The 13179-nt window shown below is 38.7% G+C and overlaps 1 protein-coding gene across 1 annotated transcript in view; it reads right to left on the reverse strand.

Annotated features, from left to right (window-relative positions):
* Positions 1 to 13179, reverse strand: part of TLR3 (toll like receptor 3) — a 221518-nt gene that overhangs the window by 74397 nt on the left and 133942 nt on the right. The window contains exon 3 of the mRNA XM_072950446.1: positions 9937 to 10073. The gene's annotated coding sequence lies outside the window, so the exon portion shown is untranslated. The remainder of the gene's footprint in view (positions 1 to 9936; positions 10074 to 13179) is intronic.

Consider the following 13179-nt stretch of genomic DNA (forward strand, 5'->3'; position numbering starts at 1 on the left):
GTTCTCCCATAATACTTTGCATTACCTGTCAGTTACATCTCACTTTGTTGGTGACTCTATGGAAGGTAGATCATGTTTTCCACCTATGCACACATCTCAACAGCCACATGCCCACTTGACCAGTTTTTAACTGGATAGTTTCAAATGGGTGATAACTACCTCTATCAACACCCTAGTTAAAATCACTATGTCTCAAAAACTCATTCTTGTGTGCCAACAATGACTAGCCGGTGGTAAAAATGCTGTGCTTTTTTGTCGTGCATATTCTGATGATTAAATATCTTAACATTGGTGAAGCACTTGGAGTCGGGCTGGTACCTAGTGAACTCCATTTACGTGTTTGCTATAATTTTTGTCTCTACGTCTCAATGAGCGTATGAGGCAAAAGCAAACTGATGCAAAGTCAAGTAATCTCTTAAACACATAGTCTCCCATGGCTTTTGTTCGTGTTTTCCACTACGGATAAGTGGTGTTTAAGCACAAAATCATAAATGGGAAATACTGCATCGACAGTAGAAACTCAGGCCCGTAGGGTCAGGCAGAGGGCCATGGACATGGTAGATCCACTGGATTAAGCCCTCTGGGCCTTTAAGATCACATGAGCTCCTCAGTTAGTAAACTTGGCTTGGGTTTTATTACCCAGCTCATTGGGTAACTGGTACTTTGCCCATTGATTTGTGAGTATGAACTGTGCTTCTTCGAATTTTCCTCGAGAATTGGAGAAAGAACAATAGCTTTTGGTTATTGGCTGATTTTGGTATCTTTACCTATCTTATCTGAGATAAGAAAGCTATAACTTATTTGATCCACAGGAGGTGCCACCAAAACATCTAGAATATAAATAATGCAAAAGCTGCTTGGCTCTGTATCAAACTATCTGCCAGAGTCATGATCAAATACCTTATTCTTAGTGGAGTTTAAAGATGCACGTAAGGGGCCGTGGAACAATTTTCAGGAATGGGGACCTAGTTTTGAGCATCTGCTCAGACTCATATGTTAATTGCTTTGTTTCTTCTCTTAAAAAATTTTCCCATTACTATGTAAAATCTCACATTGCTTTGTAGAAGGGATGTCTTTACTCGAGAAGAGAACTTTTATTTGGCTTTAACCCTAGAGGACGAGCCGGGAGAGCAAGGAGAGTATCTTATCCACGTTGTTATCCTTAAGGGTCTGCAGAGGTCATATGTCCCGAGTGGTACTCAAAACCGTTTGTGGAGTGAATAAGTGAAGGAAAAAACGAGTCCTTGTGTTCTCTAGACCCTCACTCAAATAGTGTTTGAGTTGCTATATTATCCAATGAGAGCATGAGGGGCAAGACACAAGGGTTGAGGGAAAATTCAGCAAAACTGCCAGCTAGAGGGAGAGCCTCTAATGAAACCTACTGAATAAAGTTTGAGGATGTGTTTTCCTTAAAATATAGTCCTGGAAGTCCTAGCCACAGCAATCAGGCAAGAGAAAGAAATAAAAGGGATCCAAATTGGAAAAGAAGAGGTAAAAGTGTCATTATATGCTGACGACATGTTACTATATATAGAAAACTCTAAAAGGTCCACAAAAAAGCTACTAGAGCTGATCGAAGAATTCAGCAAGGTAGCAGGTTACAAAATTAATGTTCAAAAATCAGTTGCCTTTCTTTACACTAACGATAAATCAACAGAAAAAGAAAGTAAAGAAACAATCCCCTTTAAAATAGCACCCAAAGTAATAAAATATCTGGGAATAAATCTAACCAAGGAGGCGAAAGAAGAAAAAAAAATTTTTTTTTTCCTATGGGGGAAAAATGCTTTAAAGAAGAACCTTTTGATTTAGAATAAAACCAGAATTTTTGGAAAGTGTGCAGCATGGCAGGCTAGAGGGAGAGTTAAGAGTCAGAGGTTACCTTGTATACCTAAGCTTTCTTATCTTTTCGAGAAGGATTCTAATTCTGGGTGGCCTACTTTCACCATAATACCACAGTTAGCCGTTAAATTGTGTCCCCTTCAAATTTGTATTTTGAAGTCCTAACTCCCGGTACCGCAGAATGTGACCTTATTTGGAAATAGGTTGTTAGGTCAATTAGTTAAGATGAGGTCATACTGGGAGGAGGGTGGACATCTAATCCAGTATGCCTGCTGTCCTTATAAAAAGGGCAAATTTGGACACAGACACACACACCCATGGGAGATACCATGTGAAGATGAAGGCAAAGATAGGCTGATGCATCTACAGGCCAAAGAATGCCAAAGATGGCCAGCAAACCACTAGAAAAGCCAGGGCAGAGAGGCCTGGAGCAGACTGACCCTCACAGCTCTCAGAAGGCACTAACCACAGCTAGTCCCACCGACTCCTCGGTCTCGGACTTCTGGCTTCCAGAACTGTGAGATAATCAACTCCTGTCGTTCAAGTCATACAATCTGTGGAACTTCTTTACAGCAGTTCTAGGAAACTAACAGGCTCACAGAGACTGTTCAGTCATGGCCCAGCTACTCTAACGCCTCCTGCTAAGCACCACGCTTCGCAGGAATTCCGCAGTGGTGCTGGCGAGGTGCTGGGACTCCAACGCAGACATAAGATCATTGGGCGGATGGTGTTTTTACCGACGTGAAAATTTAATTATCCGTGCGTGCTGTACCACCTTTGAAGACAGTCCTGGTGCCAGTGATTCAGACCTTCCTTGAGGAAACTGGCCAGTAGTAGTCACAGTGATGTTTCATTAACGTTGTCTTTCTGAGAGGCTAAAAATACTCATTGGAGCACTGGGTGCATGCAATCTATTCGCTTTCTCCATGTTGTAATGATAAAAACACTTAATTAGCAGAGGAAGATGTGTTTAGGAGGAGCATTTTGAACCAGAAGGCTTAAGAAGCACCCCATTGTCCCCAGGAGTGCTGAGGTGTTGGCTACAGAGAGTTGAAAACGTCCTACAAGGGCAACTGATGAAGTGGTCCCTAAAGGTCTGCATTGCTGACGGGTGACAGAAGTCTCAGGCACTTTTCATGAGTGGCTAGGAAGGGCGTGTTCCCGTCAGAGGATAAGAGGAAAGTATTTCACACAAATATTTAAGTTTAAAATAAAATCTCCATAATTAACTGGTTGCCTGAATGTCAGCAGATTTTGACTTGGTCAGCAGTTCGTGGTGTTTTTCCTGAAGAGACTTTAAATGCCCGTGCGTGGGATGTGCACCTCCTGTTTCACTACACTGCTCACCACGTCCCAGCACGCCACACTTTTAAGACACCTGCCTGATCCCTGCAGATGGCTGGAAAGAGGAACATCATTTTAAACGGAATCTGTGGGCTACTGGCTTAAATGATGTCCCTTCCGTGGCCCTCGATGCCTGGCTCGCCCACCGTGCCTTTGACCGGTCCTCATAGTACTTTTTTCTCGTGGAATTAGACAAGGAAGGAATTTTTTTTTCTTTGTTTCTTTTATCGCCAATAAATGACTCAAAGAGCATCCTCATGTATCACTTGAGAACTCAACTTTTCTCATAAGTTGAAGGGAAACAATGGGAAAGAAAACACTAGAAATAACAGAAACTAGGGGAAGTGAAACTAAATTTATATTAAACTGAGAAAACATCATGGCAAGTAAAATGCATCAGACTTCAGCGCCATTTGGTGATAAAAGTCATAGGAATTACGTATCCCTTAAGTGCTTAGAGTAATAACAACGCTAAGTGTGCTGGCTTGGAAAGAAGAGCCAGTCAGAAGTAATCAAGACACTTTCGGGGGAAAAGATAACCTGTTTGATGAATTAAACAACCTAACGAAAATAATTAAAATGACATATAACCTTAACTTTATTCAATCAATATCCAAGCAATAATTAGAAATAATTAGGCTTACATTTTCCACTAAATACATGTGGTTTTCAAATTAAGACCTAATGGAATTTTGACTAATATTTTACTTAATCGCAAGCCTTCAGTTAAGTACTGAGTGCTTTAAAATATTTTACAACAAGAAAATTAAACAAATAATAACCCCTATATATAAATTAAATAACACGACTTCAAAAGAGTAAAACAGATTCAGTTAAAAAAATGAGGAGGAAAGCTGAAAACAAAAAGAAAGTAGGTAAGAAATGGTATAACCTTCTGTGTGAGACTTTTCCTTGGTTTTTGAGTTCACCTAGAGCAATTCCGTATTTCCTCTGCTGGTTGAGGATGGGCTTTTTTGTGATTAGAATTACTGAAACAGTTAAGATCAGGATCAGGAATGCATGCGTGTGCAAGGGAAGCCCACAGTGTACTCAAAATCACAAAAGTGATTGTCAAAGTCGCTTACTTAGAAATAAAGAAAAATTCTTACGATGCATGAAAATTTTTAAATGTGCCAATGAACCTCTCATGTTCCCTAAAGAAACAGCCTGTGATATGGAAAAAGGCAAACCTATAAGGATGTTCATCAGAGCAATATTTAAACTAAACTACCTTAAAATAGAAACAAACTATGTTCCAAAATTAGTAATTTGTTTTCTTAAAATTGACTCATATAATAGAATTCTATGTGGTTACAAAAAAAAAATGTAGTGTGGACGTTTCAAACTCAACATGTCCAAAACTAAATTCTTTCCAACCAAATCTTCTCGTCTCATCATCTACAAATGAGTCAGTATTTCCACCACCCCGAGACAATCATGCCGGCAACCTAAAAATTGTCCTCTCTAGCTCTCACTCCCTTGTTTTTCATGTCCCACACCCAGCACTGCAGCAAATCCTGCTGGCCCCACGGCACTACCTCCAAGACATACAGAGAACTCATCCTCTTCTCTCCATCTCCTCCACTGCCATTACCCTAGTCTGAGATGCTGGGACTTCTTCCCTGGAAACTAGGCGGGAGCCTTTTACCAATACCCTCTTGGCCCTGTAGCCAGGATAATCATTTTTAAAATGTAAGTCAGACCACACCCTCTCCTGTGTTTAAAGCCACCCACGATCCTCTATTAGCTTCACACAATATCCCAAACAAGGCATACAGTCCCGTATGGTGAAATCCTGGCCTCAGTCTCCAACCCCACTTCACACTATTCTCTATCATACTTCCTGCGCTCCAGAAGTGCTGGCGGTTCTCCTTCAAGTCTTCGTGTCTGCTGTTCCCTGAGCTGGGGTTCCTTTTCTCCTACGCATCATTCCTTCTTTCTATCAAGGAACTGCCTCCTTATCCTTGACCTCCCAGCTTCGACCCTGCTTTGTCAGATGACACCATCATGCTCTGTGATGTGAATTTGGTCCCTGACCGGTCCTTTCTTATAGTACCTTATAACCCTGCACTTGGGCTCAGTACTGCTTATACATTTTGGAAATAAAATGTCATTTGAGATCATATGAAGATCTGTTTCACTCATTATATCGTAACCCATGGAGATGGAATCATGTCTGCTTTTTTCCCCACCTGTCTCTCCTGGAACTACAGATTCAGTACAGAGCCTGACACAACTGTCACTTAGTAAAACGTGTAGAATGGGTAAATGGTGTTTGATATTTAATAAATATCATAATATACTGCCAAAATGTATTTTTTAAAAGATATTAATAAACATACATATTATATATATATTTTGAATATGTGACTATGACTTTAAGAGCATCATCAAAGGTTATTTGAATGGTTATCTCTAAGTAGAATTATGTATTTAAAAAACACAAAACAATTTCTATTTTCCCAATGTTAACTAGTATTTTGAGTGACAGGGTGGCTTAACGCAATGGGTGATGTTCCTGTAACAGGTAGATCCAACAGTAGAGCAGTTCGAATAAACTAATCTCTAGGAGTGAAGGCTTTGAAGATTGTTGATACTCGAGGTGCTGAGGACTGCAAGACTACTTCTTTTCAAGAAGCATCCTGTGAAGTCCTAGCAGGCTTATTAACACTCTGCATTAAATAATTGGCTCCAGATAGGGACAGCGTGGCGGTAGGCTGGTGGAAGGGTAAATGGCAATTGCTTTGTGGTAGCCTGTGCGCTCAGGACCTGGACAGACCTGTGTCTTCGCAGGGATAGTCTCTCCATTTCTTACTTTGCCAAAGTAAAATAGATCCCATTCCTTTTTTCTCTCCCGCTTTCTCCAAACTTCCTTGTTAGACATACTCTTCCAGGTTAATAGGGAGCCATTTAATAAAATCTTTTTCCAAAGCCACCATCCTGAAGCATTTGAGTTTCTCGTCTTCACCATCCATCAACAACTCACTGTTTGGAGATAGTTTAACTAAATCAGCTCCATAAGAGATGAGATTCAGTTTTCAAGTGACATTTTCAAAAGTTAAAAAAAACCACAACTCTACACTGACTGTTTAGTACCTACAAATATGCTCAGCTAATCCTCATGGTACTGGTGTCGTCCCCGATTTAGAAATGGCTAAGTGGAGAAGGATTAAGGCCGCCCAGGAACAGATTAAAGGGTAGCTGTCTAATGTCTCTGAGGAAGAGAACCATGGAAAGTTGAAACCCACAAGTAGCACAGAAATAGGACTACTTAGGCCAAGAGCTATCTGGTTTACCTGCTTTCTGCCTCTCTGATCTGCACCCTTGGTGAAGAGGAAGTCAGGCTAGTAATTGCCAAGGAAGGTGTCGGCCTTCTCCTCCAAGCCCTCTGCCTCTCACAGGCTGAGGGGCTCCCACCCAAAAGTGGAAGTCCCACAGCTTTCCCTCATATTTAATATTCAGACCCTCATGACAGCAAGTCTCATCGAACAGATCACTGAAAAGCATTTTGATGACGTATCGCTAGGACGACCATATTCTACGAATATGTGCAGATGACTTTCCTTAGAATTTTCTTACAAATGAAAGAGAGAACAGTAACATTCTCTTTTCTTTCAAGCAAGATTCAAAATTCAAAATGTTGCCTTGATTCAAAATTCAACATCCTGAATCAATTCAAAATTCAAACTGATTTTATTAAGTTCCAAGGCTTAATATATTGAGTCTCTGAAACATCCTAGCTTCTCGAGGGAAGCTAGTGAAAATTCATAAATACACTATTTTCTTGTAAATTTGAGGGGGGGTTGTCAATTAAAAAATAAAATAAAAACATTCAAGATTTAAGTTACAGCACATTTGAAATGTTGAGTGGCCAGACTCTCTCAGATATACACACTTGGTTCTGCTCTATTTTTTCACTTTCAATCCCTCGAGCACTTTTAGGAAGGATGGAATGGGGGTGCTTTGTGCGGCAGTGCTCGATGAAGCAGGATCTGTTACAAGTTCCCGGGATGGAAAAGTACACTTCTTTCAGCACTATTGTACATCAGCTGTCTCCAGTTACAGCCAGAGTAGGTGTGTAATATATGACTGGACTTGCTACTAATGCAGGTACACAAGTCCTGGGACAGAGGCGCCTTGTGCTACAGTAAATTGATCTGCTCCAGGCTTCCATTAAGTCATCCGGCACACAAAACGGGAGCTCCCATCAGAGATGGTGGGAACTGGTTTGAGTTCTGATTCTTATCTGGCCGCTCCAGATCTGTAAAAGGAGTGAATTTTAAAGTCTTCTTTTACAGAAAACTACGAAGACCATTGAAATATCCCAAACATTCTGAATTTAGGTCTTTGAGTCTAAAATTTTGCTCCTTTATTATTTAAAAGAGTGTGACATAAAAATCTAATTTGCTTATCACTGTTTTTATCTGGTTTTATAATATTTTCTCTTAGAATTGTTTTTCATCCAAGGTGAATGGCATCTAGTTTGCATTTCTTTAAGTGGAAATGCCAATACTATCAGTATTATTGAGGAAGATTACCGAAGAAGGTGACATCTGAAGTTAAGCCATTTCTTTGAATAGTAGTTTAGAATAGTAGCTTTTTTTTTCTTTTGCATTTTAGCAGAATCTAAATAAATGTTTATACTGTCAGAAATCATTTACCCTATTTTCTGAGTTAATATGAAGCTGGTGGGAAATTATATATGTAAGAGGCATTGAAGTAGCCACGGAAACACTGTGATAGAAGCTGTAGATGCTGTGACTATGAGAAAAAGGTCAGACATGGGGAAGGCAAAGCCAATACCCCACTTATGTAATCCAACATGTAATTTTGAGCATCAGACATGTGTCATCTTGGTCTGGGTTTCCCAGAGATGTGTGGTGTGGAAAGACGACAGGAAGAGAATAAGACACTGTGGAAATAAAAATGAAAGAGAAGATAAAAAGCCTGCTAATAAGCGATGGAGCAAGCCCCTCGCACCATCTCTTTCAAGTGATCTCAGTCTGATACCATGTGTCTGTGACAGGGTTTAACAGCACGTGTGCATCAAACTGCTGCTTGTATAGCATGCATTTTTCCTTTTCTCACCTTGACTACTTTTCCAGACCAGAAATTAGAATGAATTAAGAAAAGAAAAAAAACAAAAAAAGCCCTACAGACAAATGATCCGTGCACTTTCTATTTCCTCATTTAATTATTATCACATGCTTAGGAAGAGATATTAACTACATTGCATAGATCATGAAACTAAGGCTCAAAAAGATTCCCAGGGGGGTAACCACCATTCTGTTCTCTGTTTCTATGAATTTGACTGTGTTAGCTACCTATGTAAGTGGAGTCAGGCAATATCTGTCCTTCTGTGACTGGCTTATTTCACTTAGCGTAATGTTGTTGTTGCAAATGGTAGGACTCCCTTCTTTTTTAAGGCTGGATGTTCACATATATATACATATATAACATCTTCTTCATCCATGGATCAATGGACATTTAGATTGTTCCCGTATCTCAGCTACTGTGAAGAGTGCTGCAGTAAACGTGGCGTGCAGGTATCTCTCTCAGATCCTGATTTCACTTCTTTTGGATTTATATGCAGAAGTGGGATTGCTGAATCATGTGGTAGTTCTATTTTTAATTTTTGAGGAACCTCCGTACTGTTTTCCAAAGTGCCTGCACCATTCTACCTTCCCACCAACAGTGCACAAGTGCTGTGATTTCTCTATATCCTCACCAACATTTAAACCTATTTTTTAAAAAAATAATAGCCACCCTAAGAGACATGAGGTGATATCCCATTGTGGATTTGATCTGTATTTGCTTTATTAGTAGTAATACTGATCACCTTCTCATACACTTATCCAATCTCATTTTAAGCTACCTGCCATTTCACTCTGCTATCTTGGTACAGAAATTCATATAAACCTCCCACCACAGGGCCTTTGCATATGCTACTTCTGCCTCCAACCTCCTTTCATCTAGTTGACTTCACATTCTTCATATTCCAGCTCAAATGCCACTCCATATAAAGACTACCAGATGTCAAACATTCAGTTATCAGAGTTAGTTTTTTTGTTTAACTCTCTCATTGAGCTATGTCCCTTCCAGTCAGAGATTTATTTTGCTCTGCAACTACACATTCAGTGGTGCAATAATTTGGTTAATGGCTCTCCTCCAGTAGACCAAAAGCCTGTCCAGGCAGGACCTACTAATTTTCTCTCTCTGGTATAAGTCTAGCACATAGGAAATTCTTAATAAATATTTCTAAAAGAAAAGAAGGAGGATAAGAGATAGGGGGAGGAAAGGAGGGAGAGGGAAGAAATGAAAAAAGCAAAGCAAACAAACAAAACCTGACGTCAAAACAGTGTGACTGCAAGCCAACCTGGTCCTTCACAGTCTCACTTAATAGATGGCTTTTTTTTCTTCAGTGCACAATGATTTTCCCATTCCATCATAATGATCTTTTGAGCTGACTAGGCTTCTGGTCAACGGGCAAAATGTTCCCAAGACTTACCATTTACAAAAATACTTTGCAAGGTGTTAGATAAAACACATATGGAGTGTATGTGAATGCCTTTCAGGAAGACTCATGGGAGAGGGAACTGAACACAGCAAAGCTGATGTGAAAACAGATGCTCCATTCAGCTTTCTCTGAAAGCCACCGCTCACCTGGGTCACTTGGTTACATAAAAATCTTGTTGAAAGCAGAATAAAGGCTAAAAGCCTTTTAAAATAATGTGAAAAGCTGCAAAGTGATACCTGTGACCTTGTTCCACAGAACATCCTTTCAGACGAAAGTCCTTTGTTTTCCTTAACTGTCCTTCACATCTGTCTTGAGTGCCGGAAGTCGTTACACGGTCCATCTTCATCTACAATCCTTTTGCCACGCACTGTCGCTGAAGGAGATGGAAAAAATCCATTAGATGTAACCCAGGCTTTCTTCTACCAGCATCAAACAGCCCCATAAAGTCATTTCCCATTAATTACAAATTTATTGTGTATAAACATTTCAACACTATTTTTCAAGTGATAATTTTAAACAAGCCATGATTGGTTACAGAGGGCAGATAAAGATGGTGGGACAGGAAGACGGGACGGGAGGGGCACAGAAATGAGACAAAGCCTCCCGATAGTCAGGCTCTGTGGTATTTATAAATGTCAATTGGCCCTGAATGATGGATGTTTCAAAAACCTCAAAACCCAAAGAATGCATAATGTTAACTTAATAGATTCTTTCAGGCCTGGGTTACCACAGTATTTACAGTAATCGCACATTCATGGTAATAACATAATAGTACCTTTCATCCCCAAATCTCAGATATTTGCACATTTATAGACTGTCAACCTCCGAACCAGCTGCTGAATGACGTTCCAGTATGTACCTATATAACTTGTTATAAAACAAGGCTATGTGTGGCTTCTCTAAGGTCGTAGAATGGCAACTCTGTAGGCTACATTATCAAAGCATACTTTTAGGAAAGAGTGAAACAGTGAAAACGTTCTGTACATAGAAATTACACTGGAACGGGAAAATGATACTATAACAAAGTTTTCAACTGAGATTTAGTGAAACAAGGAACTGCCATGATACAAGATTATTTTTCTTTTTCCAAAGTTAAAAGGAGAGAAAATAAACACATTTCTAAGTTGCCCTGAGAAAAGCGGACACTTTACTTTGGTTTTTTTAATCTTTGCGTTTTGCGTGTTTCCTTGCTTATAGCTGGATGTGGCAACTTTGGCAAAGCTAGATCAAGCCTCTTACTGTCCACAGGAAAAACAACCCAGTTACTGAACCATGAAATTTCAGACTGGAAAGGGAAAACTTTAAGACGTATCTATTTTGGTACTTCAAATTTTCTTTCTTTTCTCTCTCTCTCTCTCTCTCTCTTTTTTGTTTTTCTGTTAACATTTGTATGTAAACAGTTGTACCTGTTTGAATATATGTGTGTTGATAACCTTGAGAAAGGTGTATGGTTTTATGAGGAGCTGCTATAATTAAACTCAGTGTGACTTAGAGTTAACCATCACCCACAAGGGGTTATTATAAAGATTAAGTTATGTTTGCTACATGAACTTTAAAAAAATTTAATCTTCAAAGCTCAAAAAAATTATTTTTCTGGGAATACATTCAAAGTAAATCATTGCAGTGAATGAGTCTTTGAAAAGTAGTTCATACACCCTAAAATCCAGAATGATGAGAATCTACTCTAGTTTTAAGATCCTAAAGAAAAAAGGCATATCTTTCTGTTAAGAAATCATTTCCTTGAACTGCTGCCTTTCTGGGATGACCAACAAGACATCGTGCTCTTTAGAGTCTGATCTAATTAAATCTTCCTGAAGGAATGAGAACATCACTAGTGGCAGGTGACTGTTTAAGGTTTTTAACTCAATTATTGAGATTAGACAACAGCGAAGTACAGATTCCAAGTTTAAACTGAATTCTATCTTAACTGTACTGGTTTCAGCTTGTCTTGAAAGAGTCACTTGGTGAATGAATCCTTTGATACGGCTTTAGCAGCTACTTAAAAAAACAAAATCCAGTTGTCTGGTTAGGTTCATCGAAATCAAGGTATACAAACATTCAAAAGAGTTTTGGACAGAATGGACATCAGTGAGACTACTTTATTGGATGCCATCTAACATCTTTTAAAAACTAGCTTTGTTTCATTTATGTTTATTTATTCCATAAATAGAAGTGATAATCATGACTGTTTTATATATTGCTTGTTTATGTAATAGGATATAACTGTGCAGTGGGTTCCAGGAACATTATTACATTTGTTTGCTCCTGTTTTCCCAAATAGATGGAAGAAGCAAAACATACTTGTACATTTTTAAAGCTGATTGTAGCCTTTGGATTGCCATTCAAGCTGAATCAATTTTCAAAACACAGCAAGACATTTCTAAACTCAATCCTACAGCACTTTAGGAAATGAAAACTATATTTTCCATGAGTCATTCTTTGAATTACAAAATGTTCATCATCCAGGAGGGTTTATTGTATCCACAAAACGAATGCAGCACAGTAACAGGTGTTAATGTCCGCAGGATCCAGCTGTTTGTTTGGTACTATTCAGTAGTGAAAGGTTAGTGCTTAATGCTTTTATGTGTTGTCTAACACTTCAAAGTGTTCACGCTATCAAGTGCCTTGTCTGTGAATCAAGTTTGTTCCTTGCTGTTCTTCAAAGCAAAAAATGTAAGTTTATTTTTCTTTGTCATCAACATGGTGAAATGGAGGACTTTAAAAATAAAAAGCAGCCGCCAGGATCTCAGTGGTGATCATGTTTTTTCCATCTAGGTTCAGCTTCTCATTTTGGATACGCTCCATTTCTTCTACTTCGACCAAGAAGAAACTCTTAAAGATGGGAAGTAGCCATCTTTAGGTACCTATAAAGTATATCAACTAAACTGCATTGCAGAATATTTATATTCTGTAACAATGCATACTGTCCTTCCTGACTATTAAGATACATGGATGGGACTTATATTTTAACATTCTAGCATAATCTAGAGGCTTCATCCTTCTTAAATCAGTTTCTTCCTTACCCCAATGGAGAAAGGATAAAGTACACAAAATATTTTTATATCCATGTTACTGACTACCAATTTTCCTAAACTGATACACTTCATCTCCAAGTAGAAACAAAATCAGTTCTTCATAAAAACAACAAAAGATATTTTTTGAGAATTAAGGAGATAACTTTGTATCATTAATTATGTCAAACTTCACTTCTTTATTAATTTGTTTTGTCTCACAAAGAAATTAAATAAATAGGACTAAGAATTAAGACAAAAAGTTCTACATGCACTTTTATTATTGCTTGATCAAAATCAATGCTCTTCATTTTCCTCATCTGTTTATTCAGGATAAAATACTTGCCTAGTAGATATGGTGTGGGAATAAAAATATGAATTTAGGTGGAAGCTTTTAAGAATAAAAGTATCATACTGTATTAGTTTTATCGTAAAGTGTATCAAGGGCTCTCCAACTATTTGCCACAG

The sequence above is a fragment of the Vicugna pacos genome, chromosome 26 (genome assembly GCF_048564905.1).
Source record: "Vicugna pacos chromosome 26, VicPac4, whole genome shotgun sequence".
In the NCBI taxonomy this organism is placed as follows: domain Eukaryota; kingdom Metazoa; phylum Chordata; class Mammalia; order Artiodactyla; family Camelidae; genus Vicugna; species Vicugna pacos.